The sequence below is a fragment of the Furipterus horrens genome, unplaced genomic scaffold (genome assembly GCF_987537825.1).
Source record: "Furipterus horrens unplaced genomic scaffold, mFurHor1.1.pri manual_scaffold_13, whole genome shotgun sequence".
Lineage (NCBI taxonomy): Eukaryota > Metazoa > Chordata > Mammalia > Chiroptera > Furipteridae > Furipterus > Furipterus horrens.
In genome coordinates this window covers 34666955-34693546 of record NW_028327183.1, presented here as the reverse complement: position 1 = coordinate 34693546, position 26592 = coordinate 34666955, and the positions used below count along the sequence as shown (strand labels likewise).

The 26592-nt window shown below is 42.9% G+C and overlaps 1 pseudogene; it reads right to left on the bottom strand.

The window, feature by feature from the left end:
- Window positions 1-24974: 24974 nt before the first annotated feature.
- Window positions 24975-26012, bottom strand: LOC149994461 (ADP/ATP translocase 2 pseudogene; annotated as a pseudogene).
- Window positions 26013-26592: the final 580 nt, after the last annotated feature.

The window sequence follows — 26592 nt, the reverse complement described above, 5'->3', positions numbered from 1 at the left end:
TATTCAGAGTCTTTTTTGGTTTCATATGAATTTTTGGATTATTTGTTCTACGTCTGTGAAATATGTCATTGGTATTTTAATAGGGATTGCATTGAATCTGTAAATTGCTTTGGGTAGTATGGACTTTTTAATGATGTTGATTTTTCCCATCCAAGAACATGGTATTTGCTTTCATTTATTTGTATCTTCCTTAATTTCTTTCTTCAATGTTAGATAATTTTTGGAATACAGGTCTTTTATCTCTTTGGTTAAGTTTATTCCTAGGTACTTTATTTTTCTTGTTGCTATAGTAAATGGTATTTTCTTTTTTTTTTGTCTCTGTCTCTGATATTTTATTGTTGGTGTACAGAAATAATTAGATTTCTGTATATTTATTTTGTATCCTGCTATTTTGCCAAATTCACTTACCATATTGAGTAGTCTTTTAGTGGAGTTTATAGGGTTTTTTATATATACTATCATGTCATCTGCATATAATAGTTTTACTTCTTCTTCCCTATTTGGATGCCTTTTATTTCTTTTTCTTTTCTGATTGCTGTGGCTAGGACTTCTAATACTATGTTGAATAAGAGTGGAGAAAGTGGACAGCCTTGTCCTGTTCCTGAATTCAGTGGGAATGCTTTTAGTTTTTGTCCATTGAGTATGATGTTGGCTTCAGGCTTCTCATATACAGCCTTGATTATGTTAAGGTATGCTCCCTCTTTTTCCATTTTGCTGAGTGTTTTATCAAAAATGGGTGTTGTATTTTATCAAATGATTTTTCTGCATCTATTGATATGATCATGTGATTTTTGTCTTTCATTTTGTTTAGGTGATGTATTCTATTTATTGATTTGTGAATATTAAACCATCCTTGCATCCCTGGGATGAATTCCACTTGATCGCGGTTTATGATTTTTTTGATGTATTGCTGGATCCTGTTTGCCAGTATTTTGTTGAGAATTTTAGCATCTATGTTCATCAGTGATATTGTCCTGTAGTTTTCTTTCTTTGTTGTGTCTTGATCTGGTTCTGGAATTAGGGTAATACTGGCTTCATAGAAAGAGTTTGGGATTTTTCTCTCTTCTTGGATTTTTTGGAATAGTTTGAGGAGGGTAGAAGTTAGTTCTTCCCTAACTATTTTGTAAGATTCACCTGTGAAGCCATCCAGTCCAGAGCTTTTGTGTGCCAGGATATTTTTGATTACTGTTTCAATTTCCTTCTTTGTTATTGGTCTGTTGAGACTTTCCACTTCTTCTTGATTCAGTTTTGGAAGGTTATATGTTTCTAGAAATTTGTCCATTTCTTCTGGGTTGTCAAATTTCTTGCCATACAGTTCTTTGTAGTAATTTCTTACAATCCTTTGTATTTCTATGGTATCAGTCATGATTTCTCCTTTTTCATTTCTGATTTTGTTTATTTGGGTCTTCTCTCTTTTTTTCTTGATTAGACTGGCTAGAGGCTTGTCAATTTTGTTTATTTTTTCAAAGTACCAGCTCCTAGTTTCGTTGATCTTTTGAATTGTTTGTTTGTTTCTATACCATTTAATTCTGCTCTGATCTTGATGATTTCCTTCCTTCTTAATGCCCTAGGCTTTGTTTGTTGTTGTTCTTGTTCTTGTAGCTTTAGGGTTAGATTTTTTTATTTGAGATTCTTTTATCCTTTTCAGATATGCCTGTATTGCTATGAACTTCCCTCTCAGGACTGCTTTTGCTGTATCCCATAGGTTTTGGGCTGTTGTGTGTTCATTATTATTAGTTTCCAGAAATTTCTTGATTTCTTCTTTGATGTCATTGTTAACCCATTCATTATTTAATAGCATGTTATTCATTCTCCATGAGTTTGGGTGTCTTTGATTTTTTTCTCTGAGGTTGATTTTTAGTTCAAGGCATTGTGGTCTGAAAAGATGCTTGATATAATTTCAACTTTCTTGAATTTGTTGAGGCTTGTTCTGTGTCCTATCATGTGGTCTGTCTTTGAAAATGTCCCATGTGCATTTGAAAAGAATGTATATTTTGCTTCTTTGGGGTGGAAAGTTCTATATATATATATATCAGTTAAGTCTGTGTGGTTTAGTGTGTTGTTCAATGCCTGTATATCCTTGGTGTTTCTTTGCTTTGATGATCTGTCTATTGTTGATAATGGAATGTTGAAGTCCCCTACTATGAGTGTGCTGTTGTTGATATCCTTCTTGTGGTCTTCTAGTATTTGCTTTATTTATTTGGGTGCTCCTATGTTGGGTGCATATATGTTTATCAATGTTATATCTTCTTGATGGATTGTTCTTTTAAGTATTATGTAATGTCCTTCTTTGTCTCTCTTTATTGCCCTTGCTTTGAAATCCGTTTTGTCTGATAAGAGGACGGCTACCCCGGCTTTTTTTTCTGGTCCATTTGCTTCAAATATTTTTTTATATCCCTTTACTTTCAGTCTGTGTAAATCTTTTGTTTTGAGTTGTGTTTCTTGTAGACAGCAAATATGTGGGTCTTGTTTTCTTATCCATTCCGTTACCCTATGTCTTTTAATTGGAGCATTTAATCCACTTACATTTAAGGTTATTATTGACATGTATTTATTCATTTTCCTTTGTACCTGTGTTCCTCTCCTCTTTTTTTCTTCTTTTTCTTAAAACATTCCCTTTAGCATCTCTTGCAATGCTGGTTTTGTGCAGATGTATTCTTTTAGTCTTCCTTTGTCTGGGAAACTCCTTATTTCACCTTCCATTTTGAATGAGAGCCTTGCTGAGTATTCTTGGTTGTAGGCCTTTGTTTTTAATTGCTTGAAATATTTTTGACCATTCCCTTCCGGATTGCAGTGCTTCTGTTGAGAAATTGGTCAATAGCCTTATCGGAGCTCCCTTGTATGTTATTTGCTGTTTTTCTCTTGCTGCTTTTAGGATTCTCTCTTTGTCTTTAAATGTTGCCATTTTAATTATGATGTGCCTTGGAGTGGGTTTTTTGTTTTTTGATTTGGTTCCTCTTCATTGGGACTCTCTATGTTTCTTGAACTTGCATAACTTTTTCTCTCATCAGGTTGGGAAAATTTTGTCATTACTTCTATCAGCTTTTCTATTTCTCGCTCCTCTTCTTCTCCCTCTTTTATTCCGATGATCCTGATATTACTTTTTCTCATGCTATCCTGTAATTCCCTTACATCTTGTTCATATCTTTACAATCTTTTTTCATTTTGTTGTATTGTCTGGGAATTTTTTTCTACATTGTTCTCTAACTCACTGATCTGATCCTCTGTTTCATTTAGCCTGCTTTTGATTGATTCTACTGTGTTTTTCAGTTCAGAGACTGTATTCTTCATTCCTTCCTGGTTCTTGTTAATAGTTTCTTTGTCCTTTTTTATGCTGGTGTAGTTCCCCGTAAGTTCCCTGTAATTTTCTTGGAGCTGTTTGTAACTTCCTTGGAGGTTGTCATAGTTGTTTTTGAGGTTGTCGAGTATATTGAGCTTCCTCACCACCATTGTTTTGAATTCTGTGTCTGACATTTGGGCTATGTCTATTCCATCTACCTACTTTCTGGGGATTCCTCTTTTCTTTTCATTGAGAGGTTATTACTGCATCTTACCATGTTGAATTCTTCTTGTTTGTTTTTGTTTTTTGGATTTGTCTGCTTTGACTTCCCACCTTTGTGGTATGCGATTCTTTATAGGAGATCTGGGGGTTTCAATGGTGCTGTCTCTTTGATCTTCTGAGCCTGATGTTCTTTGGATACCCTTTATGTCATTTGTTTAGGCTCTCTGGTTATATTTCAGATGCTCTTTCGTAGGATCTTCCCTCTGGGTAGTTGATTGAGAGTCACTCTGTCCACTTTGTCTTGAGTTCTTTTGTGGAGATGCTGTTAAAAACATAAACACATAGCCCAGGCAGGAAACTTACACCCTCAAAAATATCCCCCACCCTCTATCCTGCTATCGTCAGCAAATGAGCCAGTATTAATATAAATGTAGAGAGATTAGAGCTTTTATACTATAGAAAGAATAGATAAGAGTTGTTTTTAAAGAGGAAAAATATAATTTTTGAGAGAGGGGATGATAGATTAATAATAGTAGCAAGTAGTGTCAAGACTATGCAAGACAATAGGTAATATTTACATTGTATATTAATAATAATAAAAGAAAAAGAGGGAAGAATGCAGAATATAGTAAGAAAGTGGAATTGTATAGTATTAGATTTATTTAGTAGTTATATTCTATTTATTTAGTGTGAAAGGGAGGCTAAACTAGACAGGCAAACAAATAAACAAAATTAAAGAGGAAGGATGAGAAGGAGAGATGGTATCAAACAAATTAAAGAGATAGTTTTTTAAAAATTAAAAAGGAAATAAAAGTAAAAATTAAAATTAAAAATAATTAAAATGAAATAAAATACAAATAAAAACTGAAATACAAATAAAAATTAAAAAAATATATAAAAGGAAAATTTTACTCAGTTCAACCTTTCTGTGTGTCTTCTTTTTCTGGATCCACAGCTGGTCTAATGAGGCAGGCCAGAGGTTCCTGTTCCTTTCAGCAGCGGTGTGCGCCTGCGGTGGCCGGCATTTGTTTGGCGCCTGCTGGAGCCAGCCAGCGTTCTCGTGCACGTGCGCACATGTGTGCGCAAGGTGGTCTTCGTTCTTAGCCTCAGGCCTGTGGAGCTGTGTCCTGGGAGTTGGTCTCTCGACCCTTGGGGTAGGGCCCCGAGCACTTGTGCATGGTGGAAGTGAGCATCTGTGAGTCACCGCCGCCCGCTGTTCCTGTGCTGCAGCTTCCCGCTGTTCCCACATCTGCCTGGGCGGGCACAAGCAGAGTCCGTGCAGTAGTCTGTGCTTTGGCCTGGCGCCCACTGAGGCTCTCCAGGGGTGTCTGCGCACGGTCGTCTGCATGCCCAGCAGGCCCTCCCTGAACCCGTTGGGGCACTGATCTTATGTCTGTTGGGGTGTGTCCGAGGGGCACCCAGATGTGCGGCCCCATGCACCTGGGCCAGTGAATAAGGGCACTTCCCTGTGCGCGCCTGTACAACCCAAGGGAAGGGTTGGGAAGTGGGCGAGCTCACTTCTGTGCCTGCGCTCCTGAAGAATGTCCTATCACCCCTCACCTTTCCTCCCCTCTCCACAGCACCAAGAGAAAAATATAAAGGAAAATCACATTCTCACATGCACAGCAGTGCGCTGTTTCTTGTCTTTCAGCGCCAGATGCCACCTGGCCCAGTCCTGTTTCTGCCAGCGGGCAGAGGTCCGCTCTCCTCCCAATTCCTCTCTGGGGAAGCCTGTGGTCACCAAAAGGCCTTTGTGTACCTCCAGTTGCAGGTCAGGGAGCCAACCCAGTCAGAAACTCTGTCTTGTCCATTTTTCCTCCGCTATCCTCACCAAACAGGTCATTCCCAGATGGTTTTCTCTAATCCAGCAGTGCCAAGGCTCGATTCCTGCCAGTGTACAGCTGCTCACTGAGATGTTCTGTCTGCGATTAGTCTAAACTACAGATGAGTCTCGGGAGCCAGAAAGCACAGCCTCCCCTCACTCCTCCACCATCTTCCTCTGACCCCTGATTAGTTTTGATGTTTAAAAGATGATAACAGTGTGACTTATACTTGTGACCTAAAAAGGTGGGCAAGTGCTGCCATCTAGTTTTATATGTTTGACCATCATCTTTGCTGACATTTGGAATGAAGCTGGAGAAACTTTCTGAAACACTAATCAGAGACCGACATAGGAGGAAACTAATTTTTTTTTAGCAGGATACAAAATTTTTGTTGTTGTTTTTCTATTACAGTTGCACCAATTTTCCCTCCATTGCTCTCCCCTACCACACCTACCCCATACTCCCACAGTCAATCCCCACCTTTTTGTCAATGTCCGTGTGTCCTTTATACATGTTCCTTGACTAGACCCTTCCTCTTTTTTCCCCCTATTATCTCCCTGCCCCTTTCCCTCTGGTCACTGTCAGTCTTGTCCTTGTTTCCATGCTTCCGGCTCTATTTTTGATGTTTGTTTCTTCATTAGGTTTCTCTTGCAGGTGGGATCATATGATATTTGTCTTTTGCTGCATGGCTTATTTAACCTGACATAATGCCCTCTAGTTCCATCCATGCTTTCATGAAGGGTAGGAGTTCCTTCTTTCTGCTGCCTAGTGTTCCATTGTGTTTCAGGCACTTTGCTATTGTAAGTAATGCTGCTATGAACATAGTGGTGCACAGGATCTTTTGAACAGGTGTTTCAGGATTCTTGGAGTATAATCCCAGCAGTGGAATCACTGGATCCAAAGGGAGTTCCATTTTTAGTTTTTTGAGGAAATTCCATATTGTTTTCCACAGTGGCTGCAAAAGTTTACATTCCCACCAATAGTGCACTAGGGTTCCATTTTCTCCATTTCCTCACTGGCATTTGTTATTTGTTGATTTGTTAATGATGGCCATTCTTACCAGTGTGAGGTGGTATCTCATTGTGATTTAATTTTATTTATTTTATTTTAAATATATTTTATTAATTATGCTGTTAAAGTGTCTCAACTTCTTTTCTCTTTGCTCCCCTCTTCCCAGTATCCCCCTTCCTCCAGAAATCCTACCCTCCTTAGTTCACATCCATGCGTCATGCATATAAGTTCTTTGGCTTCACCCTTTCCTATATTATTCTTAACTCCCCCCTGTTTATTTTATACCAACCAATTGTGCTTCTTAATCCTTGCACCGTTTCCCCATTCCTCCCCCTTCTCACTCCCAGCTGATAACCCTCCAAATGATCCCCATACCTATGTTACTGTTCCCATTCTGGTTTGCTTAGTTAGATTTTGTTTTTACTTTTTAGATTCAGTTGTTAATAGTTGTGAGTTTGTTGTCATTTTAATGTTCATAGTTTTGATTTTCTTTTTCTTAAATAAGTCCCTTTAACATTTCATATAATAATGGCTTGGTGATGATGAACTCCTTTAGCTTTACCTTGTCTGGAAGCACTTTATCTGCTCTTCCATTCTAAATGATAGCTCTGCTGGATAGAGTAATTTTGGTTTTAGGTTCTTGGTTTTCACCACATTGAATATTTCTTGACAGTTTCTTCTTGCCTGCAAAGTTTCTTTTGAGAAATCAGCTGATAGTCTTATAGGCAACCCATTGTAGGTAACTCTCTACTTTTCTCTTGTTGTTTTTAAGATTCTCTCCTTATCTTGAACTTTTGGCACTTTAATTATGATGTGTCTTGGTGTGGTCCTCTTTGGGTCTAGCTTGTTTGGGACTCTCTGTGCTCCCTGGACTTGTATGTCTATTTCCTTCACCAAATTTGGGAAGTTTTTCTTCATTATTTTTTACATAAGTTTTTAGTTTCTTGCTCTTTCTCTTTTCCTTCCGGCACCCCTATGATCCGAATATTGACACATTTAAAGTTGTTCCAGAGGCTCCTAAGCCTCTTCTCATTTTTTTCAATTCTTGTTTCCTCATTCTGTACTGGTTGACTGTTTTTTTTTCCTTATGTTCCAAATCATTGATTTGAACCCCAGTTTCCTTCCCTTCACCATTGATTTTTTTGTGGGTTTTCCTTTGCTTCATTTATCATAGCCTTCATTTCTTTCTTTCTACGTTTATCATACTTAAGCATATCTTTCAAGTTTTTGAGCATCTTTAACACCAGTGTTTTGAACTCTACATCTGTTAGGTTGGCTATCTCCTCATTGCTTAGTTCTCCCACTGAAACCTTGATCCATTCCCTCTTTTGGGCCATACTTCTCTGTCTCCTCATCTTGACAGGCTTCTGTGTTTCTTTGCCTCTGTGCCTTAGGTATAGCTGTTGCACCTGTTATGCTGTAAGGGGCAGAGCCTAAGTTATTTGTCAACATGGGGCGACCCACTTCACCACGTTGTAGTGCTGTATGTGAGAGAGGGGTCTGAGAGGGAACAGTCCTGCTTGCTCAGCACTTGCCCCCTTTTCAGGCACTTCTCCCACTTCCTGCGTGGGACTAATGTCCCTCTAGTGTTGCCCTGGCCATCGTTCTAAGACTGTGGGGGCCTCTAAACAGACTCTGCTGAGAGACTGGCAGCTTCTTTCTCTGTCCCAACCCCCACTGGTTTTCACAGTCAGAAGCAATGAGGCTTTATTTTCCCCAATGCTGGGACTGTGAGCTGCATGGTCTGCTCTGATTCTGGTAGCATTCCCCAGGTGTCCCTTCCTACTTTTTAAAATGCATCGCTGTGCTTTCTGCCAGCCTGCCACTGCTGCCACTGCTGCTGCCACCACCACCACACTGCTTCCTCTCTGCCCTGGCTCCTTCCCTCTTACCTGTCTGGCTAAGTATTTCTTCTTTATATCTTTGTTTGTTAGACTTCCATGCAGCTCAATTTTCTGGAACTTCTGGTTGTCTCTATTTTTGAGATAGTTGTATTCCTTCTTAGTTGTGGAGGGAGACGGAGCATTTCAATCTAGGCCGCAATCTTGGCTGGAAGTCTTGTATCCATCATTTCTGACTGGATCTTTTTTATACTGTTGAGGTCCTCACTAAATTCCTTGAGCATGCTTATAACCAGTTTTTTCAGCTCTCATCTGTTAGGTTGCTTATCTCTGTTTCATTTAGCTTTTTTTCTGGAGTTTTGATTGTTCTTTCATTTGGGCCATGTTTCTTTGTCTCTTTATTTTGGCAGCCTCCCTGCATTTGTTTTTATATATTAAGTAGAGCTGCTTTGACTCCATGTCTTGGTAGCATGGCCTAATGTAGTAGGTGTCCTATACGGTCCAGTGGCACAGCCTCTCCTCTATCACTCAAGCCAGGTACTTGAGATGCACCTTTCATGTGGGCTGAGTACATTCTCCTCTTGTAGTTGAGCCTTGGTTCCTATTGGCAGGTCAATGGGAGGTATTTACCCAGTCTAGTTAGCTGCAAGGATTGGTTTTGACTGCTTACCAGCAATCTCCACCCTCTGTGTCAGATCAGCTGTGCAGGAGCATGGTAGTGGTGCTCCAACATGGCCTGTAGTTGTTCACAGGACATGCAAGCTCTGGAATATCTCAAGTGGTGCAGACTAAGGTCATCCCTCACCTGTGTTCTGCCTGGGGTCACCCTGCGTGTGCCATAAAGCAGTCTGAGATGCCTGCTTCTTGTGCTGGGCTTGGAGATTCACAGGCAAAGCCAAGCTGTGAATCTAGGTTGGCTGCTGTCTGTGCCAGGCATGGGGCTCACTAAGGCCAACTATTGCTTGTTTGAGGGGATTTAGGAAGTTGTGAAGCATGAGCAAAGGCCAGTTATTCATATAGAAAAACAGCTTTGGTGGGTCCATAAATTGGGTGGGGTGAAGTCTCTGGGGATCTCCAACGTGGGTCAAACAGTGTTAGCCAAGTTGATGGAAATGAAAATATGACACCAGCTTGCCAGCTCTGTGAGCGGAGGGTTTAGAGAAAGAATGATGGCCTCTACTGGCCTTGATGCCAGGCACCTCAGTTTATTCCTGCATGCCACTAGTGCCTTTCAAGCTGCTACCCCAGTGCTGGAGCACAGAAGGAGTGAGTCTGAGTAGGTGAGTCCATGTGTGAGTTCTTTAAGAAGAACTGCTTGGTAATCCAAACTGGTTTTTACAGCCAGAAGTTGTAGGTACTTATCTTCCTGGCACTGGAACCCTGGGGCTGGGTCTCCTCACTACTGAGATATCACTCTTTTGAGTTTTTACACACCACATGTGGGTGTGTCTGCACCCATTCTACCAGTTTGGATGGATGTACTTTCCTTAATTCCACAGTTGTTAGACTTCCATTCAACTTGATTTTTGATGGTTCTGAGTGGTGATTGTTCTTTATTTTAGTTGTAATTTTGATGTGGTTGTGAGAAGAGGTGGGCCATGTCTACCTAGGCTGTCATCTTGCAATTCTTTTTCTGTTTCCTTATAATGGTTCCACTGGTCCCAGCCTGCAGCTCTCTTCACAGTCTTTCTACAATATTTGTGCAGTTTGTTTTCCCTTAGGAGCCACAGTGCGAGAGCTGGGTATTTCTCGTGTTAATCACTTTTCTGTGCCCTGCAGGAATTGCAAATGAGGGTAGCATGGAGGTTGAGTGGGGGATTGCTCAACTGAGAGCTTGATCTGCAATCAGGGCTGACTACATAGCCCTGGCTGGTGTGGCTCGGTGGACTGAGTGCAGGCCTGCAAACCAAAGGCTGACTACATAATTTGTGGGGCCCAGTGTAAAACGAAATGTGAGGCCTTAGTTCAAAAAGCAGGAAAAATGTACAAGTGTCAAATTATAGTTCTTTTTCCTTAAAAAAAAATACTTCCATTACTTATCAAACCTAATGGGGGTAATAGTGGTAAATGAGTAACAACATAAAGTTACAAAATGCAAAAATAATTTTTTTGGTGTTATAGTATTTGATAATATTAAATTATGAGACATAGCTTTCTTTTAATACAATGGTTACTAGAACTGTTAAGAACAGTTGATAAGCTGTAACAATTAGGACTGGCTGCATAATTAACAAGATCCAGTGCAAAATGAAAATATGGGTCTCTATGTTCAAAAATAGAATAAAAGTATCATTAGGAGGATCCAAGATGGCGGAGGAGTAAGTGGAAGCTACACTAACCTCCTCCCAGGACCAGTCTGGATTTACAACTTAATTTTGGAGAAATCATCTGGAATAACCAACGGAACACTAGCTGGAAAGAAGTCTTATAACCACGGAGAGACAGAAAAGGCCGCTACATCACAACTTGACCGGTAGGGAGTGTGGAGACGTGGAAGGGCTGGCTGGGCTCACATGGGTGGCAGGTGAAGGGACTGAGAAACAGCTCAGCAGCTGGGGATTCTCCCTGAGAAGGGCAGGGTCTAAACTCCCAGCTGGGCTTCCCAGCCTACAGCAACAGAGTGGAAAGTAAAATAGTATCAGCTGTGAAAAGCGAAAAGCCACAGGCTTTCTTGCTAGCCGGAGAGAAACAGCAGGAGAAAAAGAGCTCTTAAGTGGATCACATACGAAAATATTTTGGCTGCCACTTACCCTGGGCTCAAGCAGAGGGAAGGCAGAGAGGACTGGAGACACTTGGGGAGAGTTTGGCACGGAGGCTTTGAGGGGAGAACTGGAGGAGCAGCCGATTGGGTCCCAGTGCTGACTCATCCCCAGTACTGCGGGTAGACCATTCCCCTCCAAGTGGCGTCAGCCTGAGGGGAAGCAAAAGCCCTGCCTACAGGAATTAAGCTGCCACACCCACAGTCCTTAAGCCTGACAGCTAATCACAGATTGAATAGATTAACAATCAAAGAAGACAGACAACAGCAGTAGATCCCTGGAAGTCTCCAACAGGCTGCCTAGGGCCAGACTGGTACATGATCTGACGCCACCAGAGGCAGATCCAGGAAGTGCAGATCATTCTAAGAAGCACCAACAAACAATAGGAGTCACAAAAATGGGGAGACAGAGAAACAACCCCCCATCAAAAGGAAAGGTAGAATCCCCAGAAAGAGTGCTAAATGAAATAGAGGGGAGTGAACTATCAGATATGGAATTCAAAACATGGATTATGGAGACGCTGAATGAGCTCAGCGGAAACTACAAAGAACTCCAGAAAAACTACAAGGAACTCACAGAAAATTACGTGAGCATGAAAAAGGACATAGAAGCTCTCAATAAGAGCCAGGAGGAAATGAAGAATACGATCTCTGAATTGAAGAACACAGTAGAAGGAATTAAAAGCAGGCTAGAGGAAGCAGAAGATCGGATCAGCGAGCTGGAGGACAACCTACACAAAAACTCCCAGACAATGCAACAAAATGAAAAAAGACTGAACAAGACTGAAGAGGTTCTAAGACAGCTGCAGGACAACATGAAACGTAATAATATCCGTATCATAGGAATTCCAGAAGGAGAAGAAGAGCAAGGGATAGAAAACCTCTTTGAAAAACTAATGACAGAAAACTTCCCTAACATGATGAGAGAAAGAGTCACGCAAGTCCAGGAAGCACAGAGGGTCCCAATGAAGATGAACGCCAACAGGCCCACCTCAATAAACATCATAATAAAAATGGCAACATTCAAAGACAAAGAGAGGATCCTAAAAGCAGCAAGAGAAAAACAACTAATAACATACAAGGGTACTCCAATAAGGCTATCATCAGATTTCTTAGCAGAAACACTACAAGCCAGAAGGGAATGGCAAAAAATATTCCAAGCAATGAAAAACAAAGGCCTACAACCTAGAATACTATACCCAGCAAAGCTCTCATTCAAAATGGAGGGTGAAATAAGGAGCTTCCAAGACAAAAGAAGGCTAAAAGAATACATCTCCACCAAACCAGCAATGCAAGAGATGCTAAAGGGTCTGCTCTAAGAAGATAAAGAAACAGAGAGAGACAGAGAAGAACACGAGTACAAAGGAAAAAAATGACAATGAATAAGTACTTATCGGTAATAACCTTAAATGTAAATGGATTAAACGCTCCAATTAAAAGACATAGGGTAGCTGAATGGATTAGAAAGAATGACCCACATATATGCTGTCTACAAGAGACACACCTTAGAACAAAAGATCTACACAGACTGAAAGTAAAGGGATGGAAAAAAGTATTTCAAGCAGATGGGCATGAAAAAAAAGCCGGGGTAGCAATACTTACATCAGACAAAACAGATTTCACAGCAAAGTCCATAAAAAGAGACAAAGAAGGGCATTTCATAATACTTAAGGGGAAAATCCATCAAGAAGATATACCCCTTATAAATACATATGCACCCAACTTAGGAGCACCCAGATATATAAGGAAACTTTTGAAAGACTCCAAGAAAGATATAGACAACAACACACTCATAGTAGGGGACTTTAACACCCCATTGTCAACAATGGACAGATCTTCGAAGCAAAGAAACACCAAAGATATTGAGGCACTGAACAACACTCTAGATCAAATGAACTTAGTCGATATATATAGAAGTTTTCACCCCAAAGAAGCAAAATATACATACTTCTCAAGTGCACATGGAACATTTTCAAAGATAGACCACATGGTAGGACACAAAACAAGCCTTAACAAATTCAAGAAAATTGAAATTATATCAAGCATCTTCTCAGATCACAATGGCTTAAAATTGGAAATCAACCTCAAGGAAAAAACTCAAAAACATTCAAACTCATGGAGAATGAATAACATGCTATTAAATAATGAATGGGTTAACAATGACATCAAGGAAGAAATCAAAAAGTTTCTGGAAACTAATGATAATGAACACACAACAACCCAAAACCTATGGGATACAGCGAAAGCAGTCCTAAGAGGAAAGTTCATAGCAATACAGGCCTACCTAAAAAAGCTAGAAGAATCTCTAATAAAAAATTTAACCCTACAGCTACAAGAACTAGAGGAAGAACAACAAGCAAAGCCCAGATCAAGTAGAAGGAAGGAAATCATCAAGATCAGGGCACCATTAAATGACATAGAGTCTAAAGTAACAATTCAAAAGATCAACAAAAGTAGGAGCTGGTTCTTTGAAAAGATAAACAAAATTGACAAGCCTTTAACCAGGCTCATCGAGAAAAAAAGAGAGAGGACCCAAATAAATAAAATCAGAAACGAAAGAGGGGAAATCACAACTGATACCACAGAAATACAAAGGATTATAAGAAATTATTATGAACAACTGTATGGCAAGAAATTTGACAACCTAGAGGAAATGGACAAATTCCTGGAAACTTATAGTCTTCCAAAACTGAATCAAGAAGAAGCAGAAAGCCTGAATAGACCAATAACAGCTAGTGAAATTGAAGCAGTAATCAAAAAACTCCCAGCACACAAAGGCCCTGGACCGGATGGCTTCACAAGTGAATTCTACAAAACATTTAGGAAAGAACTAACTCCTATCCTTCTCAGACTATTCCAAAAGATACAAGAAGAGGGAGGACTGCCAAACTCATTCTATGAAGCCAGTATAACCCTAATTCCAAAACCAAGTCAAGACACAACAAAGAAAGAAAACTACAGGACAATATCGCTGATGAACATAGATGCTAAAATCCTCAACAAAATATTGGCAAACCGGATTCAGCAACACATTAGAAAGATCATACACCATGATCAAGTTGGATTCATCCCAGGAATGCAAGGATGGTTTAATATTTGCAAATCAATAATCGTAATACACCACATAAACAAAATGAAAGACAAAAACCACATGATATTATCAATAGATGCAGAAAAAGCATTTGATAAAGTACAACACCCATTTATGATAAAAACTCTCAGCAAAATGGGAATAGAGGGAGCATACCTCAACATAATAAAGGCCATATATGAGAAACCTGAAGCCAACATCATACTCAATGGGCAAAAACTGAGAGCATTCCCCCTGAGATCAGGAACAAGACAAGGATGTCTGCTCTCTCCACTCCTATTCAACATAGTCTTGGAAGTTCTAGCCACCGCAATCAGACAAGAAAGAGAAATAAAAGGCATCCAAATTGGAAAAGAGGAAGTAAAACTGTCATTATTTGCAGATGACATGATAGTGTACATAGAAAACCCTATAGACTCCACAAAAAAACTACTCGACCTAATAAGTGAATTCGGCAAAATAGCAGGATACAAAGTCAATATTAAGAAATCAAAGGCATTTTTATACACCAACAATAAAAACTCAGAGATAGAAACTGAAAGCAAAATCCCATTTACCATAGCAACAAGAAAAATAAAATACCTAGGAATAAACTTAACCAAGGAGGTAAAAGACCTGTACTCAGAAAACTACATAACACTGAAGAAAGAAATTAAAGAAGATACAAATAAATGGAAGCATATACCATGCTCATGGATGGGAAGAATCAACATCATTAAAATGTCCATACTCGTCGGCAGCCGTCCGTCTCGAGAGACGATGGTGTAGCTTCTTAAGAGTCTATCTGCACCGCCGAGAATGGTTGTGCAGTCTGACTCGGGAGTGACATGGTATCTGTCTCCTCCCGTGTTGAATCGACATCTTGCGATGATGCTGGAGTGTCCTCTCCAGTGAAGCTGAAGCTACAGAGCCTGGGCAGGGTGATATGGAGGGTCTGCTGTTGCCCATGCAGCAGACCCCCCCTCTCTTCGCAGCTGAAGGGTCCAAGGGAAAGACGGAGTCAATACAGCTTGGCTTCAGGTGCGCCGCAGGAGTTGTCGGTATTGACTACAACGACAAACCGCCTTAGGGACTCTGGCTCCGGATTTTCTGTCGGGGTTTACTCCCTTAGCCTTTCCCCTGAAGAGGTATGCCGCAAGGCAGCGGAGGTTTTTTGGAATCAGAGTTTTCCTTCTCTGATGTGCCCTGACTGGAAGATCGAACCAGCAACAGCTAGCTCGCAGGCCGACGCTCAATCTACTGAGCCAAACCAGCCAGGGTTGGTTAAACATCATCATCATCATCGGCAACCGTCCGTCTCGAGAGACGATGGCGTAGGTTCCCGAGAGTCTATCTGCACCGCCGAGAATGGCTGTGCAGTCCGACTCGGGAGTGACAATCCCTGCCGCACTTGTTACAGGTGAAGGCAGATGGCTGTTGTTGCTGCTGTTGACGCTGCTTCCGCCTCAATCTTTTCTGGACCGCCTCCTCGTTGCGCGCAGCCTCTGCGCGTGACGTACCTTGCCTGACCGCGAGCCTCCAGGCTAGGCGGTCGTCTGCTTGAATTTCCCATGTGTTGAGATTGATGGAGCATTGTGTCATATCCTTTTTGCAGATGTCTTTGAACCGCAGTTTTGGGCGCCCTGTCATCCTCTGGCCTTCTGCTAGCTCGCCGTAGAGGAGATCTTTGGGAATATGTCCTGCATCCATTCTTTTGACATGGCCGAGCCACCTGAGGCGTCTCTCACTAAGAACTGCATGCAAACTGCTCATGTTGGCTCGCTTCAGCACCTCGGTGTTGAGGACCTTATCCTGCCAGGCGACATGCAGGACGCGTCGCAGGCACCTTATGTGGAAGCTGTTGAGTTTCCTTTCGTGCCTTGCGTAGGTGGTCCACATCTCGCTGCCATAGAGGAGAGTGCTGAGTACGCAGGCTTGGTAGATGCGCAGTCTGGTTTTCTCAGTGAGGCTGGAATTGTTCCACGCTCGCCGGTTCAGATTGGCCATAACTGTGGCTGCCCTGGCGATTCTCCGATTGGCCTCCAAGTCAACTGACAGAGAGCTCGAGATGGTGGACCTGAGGTAAGTGAAGTTGTTGACAACCTCCAGGGTGTATCTGTCGATGGTGATGCATGGGGGAGTCCCCGTGCCTTGAGCCATAACGTTCGTCTTCATCAGGCTGATGGCTAGTCCGAACTCCTTGCATGCGTGGGAAAGGCAAGTGACTAGCTGCTGGAGTCCCTCTTTGGAGTGTGATGTCAAGGCTGCGTCGTCGGCGAAGAGCATCTCACGGATGAGCACCTCTTTGACTTTGGTCTTGGCCCGTAGACGGGCCAGGTTGTAGAGCTTGCCATCGGATCTGGTGTGAATGAAGACACCCTCGCTGCAGTCCTTAAAGGCGTATTGGAGGAGCATGGAGAAGAAGATTCCGAACAGCGTAGGCGCGAGAACGCAGCCCTGCTTTACTCCGCTGCTGACTGGGAAGGCCTCAGAGGTTGCACCGTTGTAGGACACCGTGCTGTGCATGTTGTGGTGAAAGGACATGACCACAGCAAGCAGATGTGGTGGACAGCCAATCTTCCGTAGCAAGCTGAAGAGTCCGCTTCGACTGACCAGATCAAACGCCTTTGTGAGGTCGATAAAGGCGAGGTAGAGTGGTTTATGCTGCTCGCGACACTTCTCCTGCAGCTGGCGTAGGGAGAAGATCATGTCCACTGTTGATCGGCCAGCTCTGAAGCCACACTGGGACTCTGGGTAGACGCCGGAAGCAAGGGTCTGCAGGCGGGCAAGAGCGACCCGGGCGAATACTTTGCCGATGACGCTGAGGAGAGAGATGCCCCGGTAGTTGTTGCAGTCGCTGCGGTCTCCTTTGTTCCTGTACATGGTGATAATGTTGGCGTCTCTCATATCCTGGGGGATGTAACCCTCCTTCCAGCAGAGACAGAGTAGATGGTGGAGCGGCTGTAGCAGGACTGGTTTCCCGCTCTTTAGGATTTCTGGAGGGATTCCGTTGCTTCCTGGTGCTTTCCCACAAGCAAGGCGGTCGATGGCTTTGCTGAGCTCTGCCGCAGTAGGTGGGGTGTCTAGCTCCTCCATGACTGGTAGGTCTGGGATGGCGTTAAGAGCAGTGTCTGTTACAGTGTTCCTCGTTGCGTACAGCTCGAGGTAGTGCTCGGTCCACCGCCGCATTTGCTGTTCCTGGTCAGTGATGACCTCACCTGTCTTGGACTTAAGGGGGGCGATCTTGGAGGGGATTGGGCCTGTTGCCTTCTTGATACCCTCATACATTCCTTGTGCGTTGCCTATATCGGCGGCTTCCTGGATGCTTCTGCACAGGTTTAGCCAATAGGTGTTGGCACAGTGGCGGGCGGTCTTCTGGACTTTGTTCCTGGCAGCCCGTAGAGCTTGAAGTGTACTGGGAGTGGGCGTGGCCTTGTAAGCCAGTAGGGCCTTCCTCTTAGCCTCGATCACGGGTTCCATTTCTTCCCAGTGAGCCTCGTACCAGTCAGCGTTCTTCCGCTCTTTCTTCCCGTAAGCAATAATGGCAGAGTTGTATATGGCGTCGCGGAGACGTGGCCAATTGGATTCGATAATGTCATCTGCCGCCATTCCCTCGCCGAGTGCATCTTCCATCCTGTTGATGAATTGCTGGGTCTTAACTGGGTTGCTGGCACAACTGGTGTTGATGTGTGGGCGACCCTTCATCTTGGAGTGGTGCAACCTCTTCGGCATTATGCGCACCTTGCTTACCATGAGGGCATGGTCCGTGTCGCAGTCTACACTGTGGTAGCTGCGGGTGAGGAGGGTGCTGCCAATATCCGTTCTTCTGGTGATGACGAGGTCAAGCTGGTGCCAGTGGCGGGAGCGGGGGTGCCTCCATGACACCTGGTGGATCTCTTTGCACTTGAAGAATGTGTTTGTCACGCACAGGCCATGGTGACACAAAAGCTCAAGCAGTCGCTGACCATTCTCATTGATCTTTCCTCTCCCAAAGTTTCCGAGGCAGGTGGGCCAGGCCATGTGGTCGGCTCCTACTCTTGCGTTGAAGTCTCCAAGGAGATAAAGAGTGTTACTTCTGGGGATCTTGGATAACGCTTCGTCCAGTGCATGGTAGAACTATTCTTTCTCTTCGGTGGTGGCGCAGAGGGTTGGGGCATACGCGCTAAGAATGCTGACTGGGCCGAAAGTTGTTGACAATCGGAGGGTAAGTAATCTCTCTGTGCCTCCTGTGGGTGGCTCTATGGAGTTAACAAGCGTGTTCTTCACAGCGAACCCAACACCGTGCTGTCTTGGTTGGTCCGGAGACTTCCCTTGCCAGTAGAAGGTGTAGTTGGTTTCTCTGATAGTTCCGTTGTCGGCCAACCGGGTCTCCTGTAGAGCCGCAATGTTGATGTTTAATCGTGCCAGTTCCCTGTCGATGACGGCGGTTTTCCTGGCACCATTGATCCACGGAAGGTCTGCAGTAAGTCCGGGACACATGGTCCTGATGTTCCAGCTAGCGAGGCGAAGAGCTGGAGGCTTCTTTCTTGTTGTTTGCTTGGAATTGCCTGGTGCGAGTGTTTTGTAGCTCGGTTCTCCAACATCTCTCATCTTGGATAATTTGGTTCTCAACCAAGATGTTCATGGAAAAAATGTCTCACTTGTAGAATAAAACTTCAGTTCTCAACCCAACAACCCTTTCGTGTTGATAGGTAGTATCTTCTGCCACATCTGAGAGTTTATTGTGAGAGGTCAGTGAAATAGCATATGCAAAAATACATGAAAAAGTATAGTGTTTTAACCCTGGCTGGTGTGGCTCAGTGGATCGAGCACCGGCCTTTGAAGCAAAATGTCACTGGTTCAATTCCCAGCCAGGGCATACTACCGAAAGCAATTTATAGATTCAATGCAATCCCTATTAAAATACCAGCAACATATTTCACAGACCTAGAACAAATACTTCAAAAATTTATATGGAACCAAAAAAGAGCCCGAATAGCCACAGCAATTTTGAGGAAGAACACAGTAGGAGGAATCACAATACCTGATATCAAACTATACTACAAGGCCACGGTAATCAAAACAGTCTGTTACTGGCATAAAAACAGACATATCGATCAATGGAACAGAATAGAGAGCCCAGAAATAAACCCAGGTTCATATGGTCAACTAATATTTGACAAAGGGGGAAAGAACATCAAATAGAGTGAAAAGAGCCTCTTCAACAAATGGTGTTGGGAGAACTGGACAGGGACATGCAAAAAAATGAAACTAGACCACCAACTTACACCATACACCAGAATAAACTCAAAAGGGATCAAAGACTTAAATGTAAGCCGTGATACCATAAAAGTCCTAGAGGAAAAAATAGGCAGGAAAATTTCAGATATCCCACATAGCAACATTTTCACTGATATATCTCCTAAGGCAAGGGAAATAAAGGAAAGAATAAACAAATGGGACTACATCAAACTAAAAAGTTTCTGCTCAGCTAAAGAAAACATCAGCAAGATGAAAAGGAAACCAACCATATGGGATAATATATTCGCCAATGACATCTCAGACAAGGGATTGATCTCCAAAATATATAAAGAACTCATACGACTCAACACCAAGAAGACAGACAACCCAATTAAAAAATGGGCAAAGGACCTGAACAAACACTTCTCCAAAGAAGACATACAGAGGGCCCATAGACACATGAAAGAATGCTCAACATCACTAGCCATCAGAGAGATGCAAATAAAAACCACAATGAGATACCACCTCACACCAGTCAGAATGGCCATCATCAACAAATCAACAAACAACCTGTGCTGGAGAGGATGTGGAGAAATGGGAACCCTGGTGCATTGCTGGTGGGAATGCAGACTGGTGCAGCCACTATGGAAAACAGTTTGGAATTTCCTCAAAAAACTAAAAATGGAACTGCCTTTTGAACCAGCAATTCCATTGCTAGGATTATATCTGAAAAATCCTGAAACACCAATTCAAAAGAACCTATGCACTCCAATGTTCATAGCAGCACTATTTACAATAGCCAAGTGCTGGAAACAACCTAAATGCCCATCTGTAGATGAGTGGATCAGAAAACTGTGGTACATTTACACAATGGAGTTCTATGTAGCAGAAAGAAAGAAGGAACTTCTACCATTTGCAACAACATGGATGGAACTAGAGAGAATTATGCTTAGTGAAATAAGCCAGGCAACAAAAGAAAAATACCTTATGCTGTCACCTATTACAGGAAACTAATGAACAACACAAACAAATGAGCAAAATTGAACCAGAGGTATGTAAACAAGGAGTAGACTAACAGTAACAAGGGGGGAGGGGGGAGGGAGAAAAGGGGGTAAGAAGGGGAAGTGTCAAATCAAAGAACTTGTATAAATGACCCACAGACATGGGCAACTGAGTGGGGACTGAATGTGGGGGAAGGGAGGGGGAGGGTACAGGGAAGCAAGAGGGGGGAAAAAAAGTGAGACAACTGTAATGGAAAAACAAACAAAAAAATTTTTTTAGTAGGGGAAAATGAAAATATGAAGAATGGAAATGCCAGTTCAGTGAATATTAGGACAAAGATTTTCCTTCACGTTCTATATTTTTCTCCCTACTTGATCTCTCCAGAGTTTGGCATTCTAAACAAGTAAGTAATGACTTAAGTTTCTTTGCATAGAACTAATAAGACCAGTTGTTAATAGAGGTTCCTTTTTTTGACCAAGCCTTTGACTGGAATGTCAAGCCTAAAGGAGACATGCTTGGGCTCAGGTTGTTACCAAAAAGCCCTGAGGAACTGGGAATGACTTTCAAAGGTAATAAAAGCCCGCGAGATAAAAGGCCTGCTGCCATGGTTGGTTGTGCGGTCCACAGCAATCTCTCCAGGGAAGGAACGAAGGTTGTTTTCCTGAAAGATGGCTAGAAGGGACCTTAAGGCACAATGGAAAACCAGAAAGACTTGGAAAGGACAGGTGTGTACAGGCAAGGATGAATGCCAGGTATGTGGCCCAGCTTCTGTGCCCTGAAGAGCAGACTGGGGGTCACCCTAAATGTTCCTTGGGTAAGTTCCAGCAAAGCAGAACTAAAGATCATAAGTGATCATTTGCTGCTCTTGTTATGTTTATGCAAATGAACAGGATAAATTAAAAACGGACTTAATGTAGTCGCTTTAAAGACAAGGAGAGTAATCTTAGGGAGAAAAATCATTATTCAAGGAAAATCACAATGATCAGTGGCAGACCGTAAAGTAGGGCAGCTAACCGTCTTAAAAGTTTCTTCTCATTTAAAAAATGGTTTCACTTGAAAATTAAACCATATCTGTGATATCACCAAAGAGATTCAAGTTGCAGGCAAGTAGAATGTCAAGTGCCTTGCAAATGGATGTCTTCCCAATAAGACAGTCTTACAGATTTAGAGACTTGTTTGTTGGTTATGTTACATAAATTAACATGTGTTTTCTGTTTTCAAAGGGCATAAGCCTATGACCGCATTACCTGAGTGATTGTCTGTACGCATAAGCCTCACTTAATCCTCTCTGCAGCGCTGCCTCCTGAGACTCAACCGTTTGGCTGAACTAAATGGCTGGTTTGGTGAAGAATGGGGTGGTCTGTGGGCTTCACTTTAAAACTGATTTCTATTTTCTATCCTAATGGCTTGGACAGAAAGGGCCCAGAGGTCTGAGAGGGGGGAAACATAAACTATTTCCCTCAGCCGAAACTAAATATAATGGGCAAAAGGGTTTTGGACAGGCGAGATGTGCCTAGCACACCTTCCTCCAAAGAAGCCCTTTTTTTTTTTCCTAATGTGGAACATTGAAAAATTAATCCCTGCCTTTTGTCATCTAGTAGTTATGGATTGAATGATGTCTTTTAACCCTTTTCGTCAAATCTGTTGCCCCCAGAACACAACAAGGAAGCCAGCCTGTTAAACCAAGCACGCCGTTGACCGGAGACAGCCAACCGACCTGGAGTCTGCACGATCCTTCCCCATGTGGGAAGGCCACCCTCCCCTCCACACCCCCACTATTATTAGGGATTTCTGGACCCAAGGATAGGTAGGACGACGACCATGTCCAGCTTGAAGCAGCTAGAGGAGCTTGAGACCTTCGCCCATTGTCCTTTACAAGATTACAAAGGGTCTTAATATCTGAGAGGGAGGGATAGATATTTTTTACGAACCATGGGCGTGGACTTGGGGGGGGGATTGCTGGGGGAGGGAGATGCTGAGTGGAGGGGAGTAAAGGGGAGAAAATTGGAACTATTGTAACAATATAATCAATAAAGAAAAGTTGGGGGGAAAAAAGTATCATTAGGTACTTCCGGCCAAGATGGAGGCACAGACAGACATGCCGCGTCTCCCTACACAACTAAGAAGGAATACAACTACCTCAAAACTAGAACAACCAGAAGTTTCAGAAAATCAAAGTACATGGAAGTCCAGCAAACAAGGTTATAAAGAAGAAATACTCATCCAGACAGGTAGGAGGGGCGGAGCCCAGGCGGAGATGACACGATGTGGTGGTGTCAGCAGTGGCAACAGCAGCAGGCCAGCACAAAGTGCAGTTACACGTTTTAAAAAGTCAGGAGGGACACCTGGGGAGCATTCCCAGCTCCTCACCAGAGTAGCTCACTTTCCCAACTCCTGGGTAAATCAAGCTTCATTGCTTTTGACTATGCAAACCAGTGGGGGTTGAGATGGAGGCTGAAACTGCTGGTCTCTCAGCAGAGTCTGTTTGTTTAAAGGGCCCCCACAGACCTAGAATATCCACAGATCCAACCACTCTGGGAACAACGGCCAGGGCAGCAGCTAGAGGGGTGCCAATCCATTGCAGAAGTGGGAGAAGTGCCTGGAAAAGGGGCGAGTGCTGGCAAGCGGCATTGTTCCTTCTCAGACCCCTCCCCTGCATACAGCACCACAACATGGTAAAACAGGTTGCCCGTTACTGACGAATACCAAAGGCTCTGCACCTTACAATGTAGTAGGAGTGACAGCTCTGCCTGGGACACGGAAGCAAACAAAAACAGGAGACTTCCGGCTAAGATGGAGGCCTAGACTGACACGCCCCGTCTCCCTCCACAACTTAGAAGAAATACAACTGCCATAAAACCAGCAATAACCAGAAGTTCTGGAAAATAAATGGAAGTCCCACATATGAAGTTATAAAGAAGTAGTGCTCATCCAGACAGGTAGGACGGGTGAAGCCAGGGAGGAGATGTCAAGCTCTGCTCTCCGCAGCAGCAGCAGTGACAGCAGCAGGAGAGTAGTAAGCACAGACACCCGTATTTAAGGGGAGGAGAGAAGCGCCGGGGGAGCACTCCCAGCTGCAGACTAGACCAGTTAGCTTGTGATTCCAAAGCCGAGGAAGGCAGACCCCCATTGCCTTGGACTGTGAGGCCCGGTGGGGGTGGGGACAGAGGAGGAGGCTCCTGATCTCTCAGTGGAGACTCAACGGCAGGAATCCATCTTGGACCCCCACCCCTGCAGAAAACGCCCAGCTGTGACAAGTGCACAGGGCTCTGCCCCCTATAGCATAGGAGGTGTGACTGCCCTGCCCAGGAAGCAAAGGTAAACACAAAACTGTTCAGGGTGGCACAGATCATGATAGAGATCCCAGTGATGCAGCTGACCAAACAGCAAATTTCTAATCTAACAAAGCAGCAGATAGGAAATCTTTCTGAGGCACAGTTCAGACCTTTGCTTATAAAAGTTCTTACAGACCTAACAGCAGATCTTGAACAAGACAGGGAAGAAATGAAGGCTAGTCCTGCTGAAATGAACAAAAACACATACAAAACTAGTGGTGAGGGAAAGAAAACCAGGAAGCAAATCAACAAATCAGATCATAGGGGAGGGACAAACAGTCAACCAGTGCAGAAAGAGGAAACGAGAAGTGAGGAAAATGAGGAGAGGCTCAGGAACTTATTGGACAGCTATAAGAGGGCCAACATCCGAATCATAGGGTTGCCAGAAGGTGAAGAAGAAGAACTAAAAATTGAAAAATTACGTGAAAAAATAATGAAGCAGAACTTCCCTAACTTGGAGAAGGAAATAGACTTACAGGTCCAGGAAGTACAACGAGTTCCAAACCAACTGGACCCAGGGAGAACCACACCAAGACACATTATAATCAAAATGTCAAAAATTAAGGATAAAGAGAGAATCTTAAGAGCAGCAAGAGAGAAGAAGAGAATTATGTACAAAGGGGTCCAATAAGATTGTCAGCTGATTTCTCAAAAGAAACTCTGCAGGCAAGAAGGGACTGGCAAGAAATATTCAAAGGAATGAAAAGCAAAAACCTACAACCACGATTACTCTATCCAACAAAGCTGTTATTCAGAATAGAAGGGTAGAGAAAGTGCTTCCAGGACAAAGTAAAACTCAAGGAGTTCATCAGATCCAAACCACTGTTATATGAAATGTTAAAGTGACTTGTTTAGGAGAAAGAGGATAAAAAATATGAACATTAAAATGAAAACTGTATCACAACCACCAACAACAGAAGCTAGGGAATGAAAACAAAGGCAAACTAAGTAGACAAGGAGAGCGAGAAAAGAATTGTAGGTATGGGGAACATATTGCAGGGAGGTCTGCAGGGAGGAGAAAGGGGGAAAAGGAGGGAGATGGCACAGGAATTAAGAAGCAGAGTAGGAGGGAGTGGAGTAGATAGCAAGATGTTGAGAAGAACTATATGCACACCAATGAGCATGGACTAAAGGGGGGTGGACAACTGGAGGGAGGGATGTCACTGGGTGGAGGGGAACAAAGGGAAAGGAAATTGGGGCAACAGTAACAGCATAATCAATAAAGCATATTAAAAAATTTAAAAAAGTATCATTAAAGGTACTAAAATATGACACTTATTTTCTTTTTTTTATATTTTAGGTATTTTTTATTTCTTCAAATTTGTCATTTATCAGGAGTGACTGAAATAAAAAAATATAATTGAGTCCCACCATCACCATGAAAATGGCTTCAAGAGAAAATTGGTCAGATGAATAATATTGCTCCCCATTTTCAACCAGTAAAAAGTTGCCACTGATAAATAGACAGCCAACAGTCTGTCAAGAATGCTCAAGATATGTTGCATAATACAACATGCCTGTTCACGGGGGAGGGGGAAAGACTACAAAATAATTTATGTGAACTTCTTGATTTCATCATACAAGACAAGCACAAAAGCACCACCCATGCTTCTGAGAACATTGGACCATGCACCCTTGAAAAAAGCTTTGCCTCCTTCATCACAAGCAATTTTCCTTTAGCACTCGAGCGTGCCTGTGTACATGATATCAGTTCCTTTGCGCCCTGACTGCATCATCATGCAGCGATGAACAGTGTCAAATGGATAGGAAGTCAACCCAGCCACCGCTGTGACGGACTGTGCGATCATCCAGCTGATGAAGATGTGAGTATTCTTGGGATCTGGAAACATTCCCTTTGCAGTGTCATAGATACCAAAGTAGGCAGCTCGATAGATGATAATACCCTGCACAGACACATTAAAGCCTTGGTACAGGCCCTTAATCCCATCAGTTTTGTAGATCTTAACCAGGCAGTCACTGAGGCCTTTGAATTCCCTTTCAGCTCCAGCTTTGCCCACATCAGCTGCTAGACGGGTACGGGCAAAATCAAGAGGATATACAAAACACAAAGAGGTGGCCCCAGAGGCACCCCCCGATGCCAGATTTCCTGCAAAGTACCACCAAAACTGGGTTCTCTTGTCCACATCACCCAGGAAGATCTGCTTGTATTTATCTTTGAAGGCAAAGTTGAGAGCCTGGGTGGGGAAGTATCTGATGACATTGGCCAGGTTACTGCACCAGAAAGACAGGACTCCCTGCTCCTTGGGGATACGAACCACGCAGTCTATAATGCCCTTGTATTGCTTATCTGTGGTGATTTGTTTGCTGGCATGCTGCACCTGCAGCAGCAGCTTGACCCGCTCGATGGGCGCTACCGCTGTCTTGGAGATGGCCGCCGCCACTGCACCTACCAGGAAGTCCTTGGTAAAGGACACAGCAGCATCTGTCATGTTGAAGGAAAGAAGGAGCAGGAGAACACAGAACTAGGTTCGGAACTGGTTGGGACTCTGGAGCTGTGACACTTATTTTCTTTAGTGGTCTCTTGCTTGACTTGTCATGGTGGTTTTTTATTAACTATTTAATATCATACTAAGTAAATAAAAATAAAAAATTTAAGTTATTAGCAAGAATTTTACTGTTGATCTTTATATTGTATAATGCTAGTTTTAAATGCATATATACAGGCATTTAGTGTTGAAGTACCAAAATTATACAATTCTTATTTCATAGCTTGTGTCTGTATATGCATTTTGTTTTTACCAGAACAGCAGAAAAGTGGCACAAAAAAAAAACTGAACTGTTTTTGTTTCACTTATTTGTATGTGCACAGTCTACTAATTCTACCAATTTTCACCTTACTGATGAGTAAAAAAGAACTGAAAGGAAAAGGAACTTTGGATTGACTTATTTTTTCCTTCTATGTCATCATTTCCAGCATAGGTGGTTGGCTAATACAGGCCAATGACACAGATAAGAAAGGTTACAGTAAGGTTTCTTGGTGATTAGAGTTTTCTTAGAAAAACATTACCT